This window comes from Bombina bombina, chromosome 8 (assembly GCF_027579735.1).
Source record: "Bombina bombina isolate aBomBom1 chromosome 8, aBomBom1.pri, whole genome shotgun sequence".
Classification (NCBI taxonomy): Eukaryota; Metazoa; Chordata; class Amphibia; order Anura; family Bombinatoridae; genus Bombina; species Bombina bombina.
This window is the reverse complement of record NC_069506.1, coordinates 186,347,353-186,360,721: the sequence shown is the minus strand read 5'-3', so window position 1 is coordinate 186,360,721 and position 13,369 is coordinate 186,347,353.

Below are 13,369 nucleotides of genomic sequence, written 5' to 3'. Positions count from 1 at the left end.
TGCGTACTTGGTAGATATTTGATAACTTACAAAAGTAGTCAGATTGTGCCGAACTTGCATTTGGAACATCTGTAGTGACGTAAGCATCGATCTGTGTCGGACTGAGTCCGGCGGATCGTATGTTACGTCACTAAATTCTACTTTTGCAGGTTTGTAGGGTTTGATAACTAAGGCGAATCAGGCTCGCCACAAATACGCTGCGGAATTCCAGCGTATTTGCGGTTTACGGCTTGATAAATAGATGCCTAGGGGTTCCTTACATACTAGCAAAACCAACTTGTTAGACAGCAGTTGGCATGAGGGAAGAGGCATAGGTGAAAATATATATTTTAAGTTTTTAGTTTCACTGGTCATTACCAATTGCTTTTTTTTCTTCCCCACGACTTTTGTTAGTGCAGATTCAATCCACAAGACTTTTACTAACACATACCTAAAAACATTTCTTTCTGACAATGAGGGACACAGGAGGTTGATAGAAGCCCGTTACCATTTTTTGGGTGGTGCAGTGTTAGGAGGGGAGGGATCATGTGTGGTTAGTGGGCGGGATTGTGGCTCTTTCTGGGTGGTCTGTGGGTGTGTCAGGGCAGTTTGTGGGTGTTTATGGGTGTTCCGTGAGTGGGGCTAAGGAAAAGTCTGTAAAGAGGGACATATGGCTGTTTTAGAGGGAAAAAGGAACAGCGCTCCGAATCAGGGACTGTCTCTTTCATATAGGCACAGTTGTGAGGTCTGCTAACATGTTCAGTTTCACACATTTTGCATCTTTTTTTCACAGTCTTGCACCCTACAGGGTTTCAACTTGGACCTTTAGACCCGTTAGATTAAGGTTTTTGGTGTGTTATATAATAGAAATGTTAAATCACTTTAAAAACCAGCCTCCAATAAATCCACCAAGTATCAACAAAACATTTGTCTTAAATGAAGACAAAAAAAAACAACAAAGAAATGTTCTCTCATGTCTAAACTTAATTTGTTATGTGCATTAAAAGTCTATGGCCTAGATTTGGAGTTTGGCGGTAGAAGGGCTGTTAACGCTCCGCGGGCTTTTTTCTGGCCGCACCATAAATTTAACTCTGGTATCGAGAGTTCAAACAAATGCTGCGTTAGGCTCCAAAAAAGGAGCGTAGAGCATTTTTTCCGCAAATGCAACTCTCGATACCAGAGTTGCTTACGGACGCGGCCAGCCTCAAAAACGTGCTCGTGCACGATTCTCCCATAGGAAACAATGGGACTGTTTGAGCTGAAAAAAAACCTAACACCTGCAAAAAAGCAGCGTTCAGCTCCTAACGCAGCCCCATTGTTTCCTATGGGGAAACACTTCCTACGTCTGCACCTAACACTCTAACATGTACCCCGAGTCTAAACACCCCTAACCTTACACTTATTAACCCCTATTCTGCCGCCCCCGCTATCGCTGACCCCTGCATATTTTTTTAACCCCTAATCTGCCGCTCCGTAAACCGCCGCAACCTACGTTATCCCTATGTACCCCTAATCTGCTGCCCTAACATCGCCGACCCCTATATTATATTTATTAACCCCTAATCTGCCCCCCTCAACGTCGCCGACACCTGCCTACACTTATTAAACCCTAATCTGCCGAGCGGACCTGAGCGCTACTATAATAAAGTTATTAACCCCTAATCCGCCTCACTAACCCTATCATAAATAGTATTAACCCCTAATCTGCCCTCCCTAACATCGCCGACACCTACCTTCAATTATTAACCCCTAATCTGCCGAGCGGACCTCACCGCTATTCTAATAAATGTATTAACCCCTAAAGCTAAGTCTAACCCTAACACTAACACCCCCCTAACTTAAATATAATTTACATCTAACTAAATAAATTAACTCTTATTAAATAACTTATTCCTATTTAAAGCTAAATACTTACCTGTAAAATAAATCCTAATATAGCTACAATATAAATTATAATTATATTATAGCTATTTTAGGATTAATATTTATTTTACAGGCAACTTTGTAATTATTTTAACCAGGTACAATAGCTATTAAATAGTTAAGAACTATTTAATAGTTACCTAGTTAAAATAATAACAAATTTACCTGTAAAATAAATCCTAACCTAAGATATAATTAAACCTAACACTACCCTATCAATACATTAATTAAATAAACTACCTACAATTACCTACAATTAACCTAACACTACACTATCAATAAATTAATTAAACACAATTCCTACAAATAAATACAATTAAATAAACTAGCTAAAGTACAAAAAATAAAAAAGAACTAAGTTACAAAAAATAAAAAAATATTTACAAACATAAGAAAAATATTACAACAATTTTAAACTAATTACACCTACTCTAAGCCCCCTAATAAAATAACAAAGCCCCCCAAAATAAAAAATTCCCTACCCTATTCTAAATTAAAAAAGTTACAAGCTCTTTTACCTTACCAGCCCTGAACAGGGCCCTTTGCGGGGCATGCCCCAAGAATTTCAGCTCTTTTGCCTGTAAAAAAAAAACATACCATACCCCCCCCCAACATTACAACCCGCCACCCACATACCCCTAATCTAACCCAAACCCCCCTTAAAGAAACCTAACACTAAGCCCCTGAAGATCTTCCTACCTTGTCTTCACCATCCAGGTATCACCGATCCGTCCTGGCTCCAACATCTTCATCCAACCCAAGCGGGGGTTGGCGATCCATCATCCGGTGGCTGAAGAGGTCCAGAAGAGGCTCCAAAGTCTTCCTCCTATCCGGCAAGAAGAGGACATCCGGACCGGCAAACATCTTCTCCAAGCGGCATCTTCGATCTTCTTCCATCCGGTGCGGAGCGGGTCCATCTTGAAGCAGGCGACGCGGATCCATCCTCTTCTTCCTTTGTCTCCCGACGAATGACGGTTCCTTTAAGGGACGTCATCCAAGATGGCATCCCTCGAATTCCGATTGGCTGATAGGATTCTATCAGCCAATCGGAATTAAGGTAGGAATTTTCTGATTGGCTGATGGAATCAGCCAATCAGAATCAAGTTCAATCCGATTGGCTGATCCAATCAGCCAATCAGATTGCGCTCACATTCTATTGGCTGATCGGAACAGCCAATAGAATGCGAGCTCAATCTGATTGGCTGATTGGATCAGCCAATCGGATTGAACTTGATTCTGATTGGCTGATTCCATCAGCCAATCAGATAATTCCTACCTTAATTCCGATTGGCTGATAGAATCCTATCAGCCAATCGGAATTCGAGGGACGCCATCTTGGATGACGTCCCTTAAAGGAACCGTCATTCGTCGGGAGACAACGGAAGAAGAGGATGGATCCGCGTCGCCTGCTTCAAGATGGACCCGCTCCGCACCGGATGGAAGAAGATCGAAGATGCCGCTTGGAGAAGATGTTTGCCGGTCCGGATGTCCTCTTCTTGCCGGATAGGAGGAAGACTTTGGAGCCTCTTCTGGACCTCTTCAGCCACCGGATGATGGATCGCCAACCCCCGCTTGGGTTGGATGAAGATGTTGGAGCCAGGACGGATCGGTGATACCTGGATGGTGAAGACAAGGTAGGAAGATCTTCAGGGGCTTAGTGTTAGGTTTCTTTAAGGGGGGTTTGGGTTAGATTAGGGGTATGTGGGTGGTGGGTTGTAATGTTGGGGGGGGGGTATGGTATGTTTTTTTTTACAGGCAAAAGAGCTGAAATTCTTGGGGCATGCCCCGCAAAGGGCCCTGTTCAGGGCTGGTAAGGTAAAAGAGCTTGTAAATTTTTTAATTTAGAATAGGGTATGGAATTTTTTATTTTGGGGGGCTTTGTTATTTTATTAGGGGGCTTAGAGTAGGTGTAATTAGTTTAAAATTGTTGTAATATTTTTCTTATGTTTGTAAATATTTTTTTATTTTTTGTAACTTAGTTCTTTTTTATTTTTTGTACTTTAGCTAGTTTATTTAATTGTATTTATTTGTAGGAATTGTGTTTAATTAATTTATTGATAGTGTAGTGTTAGGTTAATTGTAGGTAATTGTAGGTAGTTTATTTAATTAATGTATTGATAGGGTAGTGTTAGGTTTAATTATATCTTAGGTTAGGATTTATTTTACAGGTAAATTTGTTATTATTTTAACTAGGTAACTATTAAATAGTTCTTAACTATTTAATAGCTATTGTACCTGGTTAAAATAAATACAAAGTTGCCTGTAAAATGAATATTAATCCTAAAATAGCTATAATATAATTATAATTTATATTGTAGCTATATTAGGATTTATTTTACAGGTAAGTATTTAGATTTAAATAGGAATAATTTATTTAATAAGAGTTAATTTATTTCGTTAGATGTAAATTATATTTAAGTTAGGGGGGTGTTAGTGTTAGGGTTAGACTTAGCTTTAGGGGTTAATCCATTTATTATAGTAGCGATGAGCTCCGGTCGTCAGATTAGGGGTTAATAAGTGTAGGCAGGTGTCGGCGACGTTGAGGGGGGCAGATTAGGGGTTAATAAATATAATATAGGGGTCGGCGGTGTTAGGGGCAGCAGATTAGGGGTACATAGGGATAACGTAGGTAGCGGCGCTTTGCGGTCGGAAGATTAGGGGTTAATTATTTTAAGTAGCTGGCGGCGACGTTGTGGGGGGCAGGTTAGGGGTTAATAAATGTAATACAGGGGTCGGCGGGGTTAGGGGCAGCAGATTAGGGGTACATAAGTATAACGTAGGTGGCGGTCGGCAGATTAGGGGTTAAAATATTTTAATCGATTGGCGGCAATGTGGGGGAAGCTCGGTTTAGGGGTAGATAGGTAGTTTATGGGTGTTAGTGTACTTTAGGGTACAGTAGTTAAGAGCTTTATGAACCGGCGTTAGCCAGAAAGCTCTTAACTCCTGCTATTTTCAGGCGGCTGGAGTTTTGTCGTTAGAGCTCTAACGCTCACTTCAGAAACGACTCTAAATACCGGCGTTAGGAAGATCCCATTGAAAAGATAGGATACGCAAATGGCGTAGGGGGATCTGCGGTATGGAAAAGTCGCGGCTGAAAAGTGAGCGTTAGACCCTTTAATCACTGACTCCAAATACCAGCGGGCGGCCAAAACCAGCGTTAGGAGCCTCTAACGCTGGTTTTGACGGCTACCGCCGAACTCCAAATCTAGGCCTATGTGAGTGCATATAATTGTAATAATTTAGAAGAAAAATAGAAGAGAATTAACTTGCTGAGTAATGTTGCCTTTGGATCATAACCTGCTAAGTCATGTTGTGAGTAGAAGATTTTTTTGATGAGTCACTGGACAAAATGTTGAGGCAATGGGTCACTAGATCACAAATTACATATCAAGCACTTCCTGCATTGCTGCTGTCAGAATACACATATCGTATATTTGAAGAGAATATTTTTGTTATAAAATTAAAGGGACCTTAAACCCAATTTTTTTCTTTCATGATTCAAATAGAGAATACCTTTTTTTTTATTTATTTTTTTAAATATAATTTTTATTGAGGTTTTCAACAGTACCCACATAAAAAGAAAAGATGCAACAATAAACCACAATCTGGTACATACACAATAGATAAATAGGAGCATATTACAATTATTCATAGTAACAATGTCTGCTGTTTATGCTAAAAAAAAATAAAAAAAGGAAGAGTTTCTTAGAGAATACCATTTTAAACAACTTTCTAATTTACTTATATTATATAATTTGCTTCATTCTCTTGATATTCTTTCCTGAAAAGCATATCTAGATAGGCTTAGTAGCTTCTGATTGGTGGCTGCACATAGATGCCTCCTGTGATTGGCTTGCCCGTGTGCATTGCTATTTCTTTAACAAAGGATATCTAAAGAATGAAGCAAATTAGATAATAGAAGTAAATTGGAATGTTGTTTAAAATTGTATTATCTGTCTGAATTATGAAAGGAACATTTTGGGTTTAATGTCCCTTTAACTTGCAGAAAATATGTACGAGTCAGCGTTTAAACTATTAAAGGGAAACAAACTTTCCAATTTGAATTCAGTTTTACAGTTTATCCATTCACTGTCTGTTACTGAGTGCATTAATAGTTTAAAATCCATAGGGAAGATCTGATCAATTCTTGTACAAATGTTACAAAGATATCCCTATGCCCTGTAATTACATAATACCTGTATTTATTTATTAAACCACATATCATATATTTCTTAGGAAAAGCATAATAAATATTGAACTTCAATGCAGCAACATTTTGCAGTAAACCCCTAAATGTAGGCTTACCAGAAGTCCCAGTTTGACTGGGATTGTCCCTGTTTGGAGGCGCTGTCCCAGTGTCCCACCTGATTGTTCATTCTGTCCCAGTTTGCCAGGTGTCTTGTATTTGACTGGACAGTCCGGTATTTCTGTTTGCTGTCCGGTAAATTACTTTTTTTTTTTAAAACGGACAGTTTTGGGTCCATTCTGTCCATGTGCCTTACTGACTGCCTGACAAACTTCGTTTACAGTCAGTGGCACTGTGAAGCTAAGTAGTGCAGCACTGAATAGCACAGAAGTGAGTAACGTCAGTCACATGATGTGCGGCAAGCGTGAGGGTAGGCAGCATGTGAGGTACACAGCACTATGGGACATGCAGTTGCCATGTTAGCAAGACGCTAACAGTCCACCCGGGTGACACATTAATTCCAACAGTGCCAGTGACTAGTGCAGTATTTTCCTGGCACACATGGCTTTACGGTCACATAATGAGCATCAGGCTGCAAGCCAAAGGCTACTACTGGTCACTGAGCAGGCATTGCTATAGCAGCAGCTACATGCGCTCAGTAGCAGACACTGTGTAAATCGCTATATATGTAACGTTATTTATCCTGTGTGTACAGTACACGAGTGTGTTATGTTTACAATAAAGCTATGTGAACATTAGAAAACATTTCCACTGTATGCTTAGTCATTTCCATAGCAACAGTGACAGTTATTTTAAAATGAATATTTTTTCTGGCTACTTTGAAATTGACATCACAATCTGGGCTGCATCTAGGCACTCTGCTGAATAGTATTGTTGCATCAAACTAGTGAGCCTTTTGTGATTGGATGCCATATACAGTCCAGATAATGGTGTCATCAGTGGGCTGAGCTTGGCAGCCATTTCAAAGTGGCCAGAAACAATATTCATTTTAAATTAACTTTTTTACCATTCTTGCTGCATGATATAGAAAAAGCTGCAGGAGGCTATTTGCAGCTTTATCTAAGGTAAGACTTTAAGATGACCAAGGTGTAGACTGTCCCTTTAACATTTACTGTATGGTATTATGTAAATTAAGATTTGCAGCAGGTTTTTAACCCCAATTTGAATGCAAACTATGTATACAAGTTTTTATGCACAATATGATTACAGTTTTTACAACATACAGTCAATGTGCTTTTGAAATCCTTAGTTCATTGAGCACTATCCTGAATGCATGTACAGTATATCACCATTACAGAATGATCTAAAGCTCTGCCAAGATTATCTAAGAAGTCTCACCAGGACTGCAAGGTCTTTTAGAAAGGCAAATTTTAGCATGATTGTGGTTTATCTCACTACGCTGGGTTCTGGGTGTGAAGGAGTGATACCAATATTACAATTTAAAGCTAAAGAAAAAGTGCCTAAAGATTTAGCGTGATTTCCCTGCATGCCGGCGAGTTTTTGATCATGCAGCCTTAGGCAAAATATACAGCTCACAGTGTAAAATGTGCTTTTAGATCAAGTAATGTCAAATCACTGATGGATCTTTTTAGATCATGTAATATCACATCACTGATGGATCTTTTTAGATCATGTAATGTCACATCACTGATGGATCTTTTTAGATCATGTAATATCACATCACTGATGGATCTTTTTAGATCATGTAATATCACATCACTGATGGATCTTTTTAGATCATGTAATGTCACATCACTGATGGATCTTTTTAGATCATGTAATATCACATCACTGATGGATCTTTTTAGATCAAGTAATGTCACATCACTGATGGATCTTTTTAGATCAAGTAATGTCACATCACTGATGGATCTTTTTAGATCATGTAATATCACATCACTGATGGATCTTTTTAGATCATGTAATGTCACATCACTGATGGATCTTTTTAGATCAAGTAATGTCACATCACTGATGGATCTTTTTAGATCATGTAATGTCACATCACCGATGGATCTTTTTAGATCATGTAATATCACATCACTGATGGATCTTTTTAGATCATGTAATATCACATCACTGATGGATCTTTTTAGATCAAGTAATGTCACATCACTGATGGATCTTTTTAGATCAAGTAATGTCACATCACTGATGGATCTTTTTAGATCAAGTAATGTCACATCACTGATGGATCTTTTTAGATCAAGTAATGTCACATCACTGGTGGATCTTTTTAGATCATGTAATGTCACATCACTGATGGATCTTTTTAGATCATGTAATGTCACATCACTGATGGATCTTTTTAGATCAAGTAATGTCACATCACTGATGGATCTTTTTAGATCATGTAATGTCACATCACCGATGGATCTTTTTAGATCATGTAATGTCACATCACTGATGGATCTTTTTAGATCATGTAATATCACATCACCGATGGATCTTTTTAGATCATGTAATATCACATCACTGATGGATCTTTTTAGATCATGTAATGTCACATCACCGATGGATCTTTTTAGATCATGTAATATCACATCACTGATGGATCTTTTTAGAACATGTCGATGAAGTGGAGCGTTTTAGGTCATCGGCCCTTGTTTGCAGCTGTAAGACTAGAAAAGGGGAGATTTATAGGATGTAACCAAAAGAGCAGGTTTTGAGCAGGGCAAGGGGAAAGCACAATGTGGATAAAATGACGGAAGTACAGCATACAATTTTAATGTGCTTACTTGAAGTCATACTGATCTCAGAGTGTAACTACTGAGTAGTAAGTAAGCTCTTGTGCATTAAACGGATTATAAATCTCTCATAAAAGTCTTATAAACAAAACATATAATCAATTTAGCATTATAAGATAAATAAAAAAGAACTTACTTTTTTCACAAAATGAAGTTTGCTTTTGCTAAAAATTAAATCATTTTATTTGCAGTGTGACTAACTAAGGCAGCTAAAATAATGGGCTGTTCCAACCGCAATATATGTGTCCAGTCATCTTGGGCAATTATGAATATTATAATCGGCCATTGCCGCACTCAAGCGCATGAGCAGTAGTGTAAGAAGATGATAGCATGCGCACCGGATCCCTGATGAATTTCCTTCCAGCTCTTACTACTGGCTTTGCTCACGAGTACTTCCAATTAGCCATCTACTGTGATCAGGCATCGCTTCCGTTCAATAGCACAGCGCTGTGTAAGAATTTTTGGATGCAATCTGTCACAGTTTGATTTGTTGACATATATAAGAGACCATAATATAGCACATTTACTTTTATGCGTATCATTATTGAGAAGACAGCTATTAGATTGCTAAACAATGCTTTAGTAAATAATAATTGCTTTTTAAAAAGAATATATATATATATATATATATATATATATATATATATCCTTTATTTATCATACCCAAATACAACCATAAAGGAAAAACAAGAAGCAGGAAAACAAAGTAACATACTTTTGTAGATAACATACAAGTTATGTAAAATAACAAACAGCGGAATCTAAAATATATGAAGATCTACACAGTATTCTTTTTCTTAATCATGACAATTCAAAATTGCAGAGCTCTTTTAAATTATTCATATCCCCCCCACCCACAAAAAATAAAGAAAATAATTAAAAATAATAATAAAAAAAAAAGAAATAAAATGTTTTTCCCCCCTTTTCTTTCACTCCTTCCCCCTCCCCCATTACTCCCATATACCTAGATTTAGGAGAAGTCCCCTCTTAATGTTGTCTCTTAAAAATAAATAGAATGTCGGAACGGATAGGTTATCATCTTTTGAATTCATATTGAATATGATTTTATCAAATCCTCCCATTTTTTTAAAACATTTTTTCATTTCATTCTCCTTACTTAAATCTACTTCACACTGTTCCAGAACCAACTCGCTGTACATTCTTTTCACAACTTCAGCTATAGTGGGACTTTTTATAGAAATCCATTTTTTAGGATTAAATTCCTCCCTAATAAGATGGAAACATGTACAAGGTCTTTATTCTTATATCTATTTTGTTTTGGGAGAAGAAACATCACGTTTGCGAGTTGTAAATTATAATTTTCATGGAGAATATTTGATAACCAATAATTAATCTTCCTCCAGAATAATACCTTCCTCCAGATAATATATTTATCACTGACATCTACTCTCCATCTATGAAGAAAGGAGGGTGTAAAATAAATCTGATGTATTATATTTAAGTGTGCCTCTCTAAAATTATTAGCTCGTAAAGCTCTCCTGGCGCTTGTTATACTATTTTTAATAGTTTCTTCTACTAGACGCATACCCTTCAAACGCCATTTAAGAAGCAGATTCTTAGTCATTAATTTACCTTCTGTCCCCAAGAGACAATTGTACTATTTATTTATAGAGTAATTCCCTGATCTACATAAACTCACGCATGATTCTATTTGGTTTCAGTTCCAGTCTCCTTTGTATTCATTCCTGATTTTAGTTAACCAATGTCTAAATTGTAGGTATGCGAAAAAGTCTTTCTGTGGTATATTATACTCTTTCCTTAGTTCTTCAAATAACTTTATTGTCTCAGTTCCTCCTATATAATCTACTGCTTGTGCAGCATATATCAAACCTGATCTTCTCCATCTGTAAAATACTTCAGACCTTAAACTTTCTGAAAATAGTGGGTTTTCCGTAATTTCGAGATAGTTAGTTAGATTTATTAAATACTAAATCAGTTTTTTTACATAATAATTGCCAGGCTCTTATAATTGTATACATGACTTTTAACTTTTTACATTCCTTAGGGATTAATTTTGAATCAACATGTAAAAGTGCTTTTAGCGAATATGGACTGACAATTGCTTACTCCAATTCCCTAGAGCTTTTTTTTCAGTTCCATACTTAAAAAGTCCCCCTTGAGGAAACCGGCGCATTGCGCATGCATTAAACAAGGGAACATGCAGGATAGACTTAATTCATTCAGTGGAAGCTGGAGTGACGTCAGGAAAGGAGGGGTCAGGAGGCCATTTCAAAACGGCCAGAGGAATACTAGTAAGTCTTTTTACTTGTAAAATATATTTACATCAAAATTGGGCTACAGTTTGCTGTACAAATCATTAAAAACATTATCTGAATAAGTTATAATAATTTTTGGGTTGACTGTCCCTTTAATATCTATGAAATGCATTGGCTCAAACGGAGCCTGCTGCAAAACTTTAAGAACAAGATTAAGGCTCCAAGGAGGAGCAACAGGTTTAAACACAGGCCTGATTCTGACCAGGGACTGACAAAAAGATTGAACTACTGGCACAAAATAGATAATGCAGAAATCTAGGAATCCTGACCCTACTCCAAGAGTAGCCCTTAGATTCACACCAATAAAGGTATTTACGCCATACCTTATGGTAAATGTTTCGAGTAACAGGCTTGCGAGTCTGGATCATGGTCTCAATGACGACTCAGAAAATCCACACTTAGACAGAACTAAGCGTTCAATCTCCAAGCAGTCAGCTTCAGAGAAATGAGTTTTGGATGGAGGAATGGACCCTGAGTTAGAAGGTCCTTCCTCAGAGGCAACCTCCAATGCGGCCGAGATGACATCTTCACTAGGTCTGCATACCAGATCCTGCGAGGCCATGTAGGAGCTATTAGAATTACAGATGCTCTCTCTTGTTTGATACGAGCAATAACTCGTGGAATGAGCGCAAATGGAGGAAACAGGTATGCTAGACCGAAATCTCAAGGAACCGCCAGAGAATCTATCAGAGTGGCCTGAAGATCTCTTGACCTTGAACCGTACCTTGGAAGCTTGGCGTTCTGCCGAGACGCCATCAGATCCAACTCCGGCACCCCCCATTTGAGGGTTAACCTGGAGAACACCTCCAGATGGAGAGCCCACTCCCCGGGATGAAATGTCTGTCTGCTCAGGACATCCGCTTCCCAGTTGTCCACTCCAGGAATGTGGATGGCAGATAGACAACAATTGTGAGCTTCCGCCCACTGAATAATCCGTGCCATCTCCTTCATGGCTAAGGAACTCCAAGTTCTTCCCTGATGTAAACCACTGAGGTGATGTTGTCCGACTGAAACCTGATAAACCGGGCTAAAGACAATTGAGGCCAAGCCATCAGAGCATTGTAAATCACTCTCAACTCTAAGGTGTTTATGGGAAAAGCAGACTTCTCCCGAGTCCATAGTCCCTGTGCCTTTAACGAGTCCCAGACTGCTCCCCAGCCTAGCAGGCTGGCGTCCGTGGTCACATTCACCCAGGAAGGTCTCCGGAAGCATGTGCCCATAGATAGATGGTCCTGAAAAAGCCACCACGGGAGAGAGTCTCTTGTCGACTGGTCTAGATCTATCCTGTGAGACAGATCTGAATGGTCTCCATTCCATTGTCTGAGCATGCATAATTGCAGAGCTCTCAAATGGAATCGAGCAAAGGAAATAATGTCCATGGAAGCGACCATCAGACCAATTACCTCTATAAATTGAGCCACTTATGGCGAACAGTAGACTGAAGAGAGAGGCAAGAGGAGAGAACTTTGGATTTTCTGACCTCCGTCAGAAAAATTTTCATAGATAGGGAATCTATTATGGCCCTAAGAAAACCACCCTTGTAACTGGAACAAGGGAACTCTTTTCCAGATTCACTTTCCAACTGTGGGAACGTAGAAAAGACAACAAGATCTCTGTATGAGGTTTGCTTGTTGAAAAGATGGCACCTGAACCAGGTATGGCGCCACTGCAATTCCCCGAGACCTGATCACTCCCAAGAGAGTCCCCAGAACCTTTGAGAAAATTCTGGGAGCTGTCCAAACGGAAGAGCCACAAACTGAAAGTGTTTATCTAGAAAGGCAAATCTCAGGAATTTGTGATGATCCCTGTGAATGGGAACATGAACTGACCCTCTTGGATCAAAGGAAGAATGGAAAGAATGGTTTCCATTTTGAAGGATGGTACCCCGAGAAACTTGTTGAGGCACTTTAGGTCTAAAATGGGTTGAAAAGTTCACTCTTTTTTAGGAACCACTAACAGATTTGAATAGAATCATAGACCCTGTTCCCTTAGTGGAACTGGAACAATCACTCCCAGGGAGGAAAGGTCCTGAACGCAGTTCAAGAATGCCTCTCTTTTTACCTGGTCTGCAGATAATCTTGAGAGGTGGAATCTGCCCCTGGGAGGGAACATTTTGAATTCTATTTTGTAACTCTGAGATACTATGTCCACAACCCAAGGATCTGGGACATCTCGTCTCCACGCTTGACAAAATAGGGAAAGTCTGCCCCCCACTT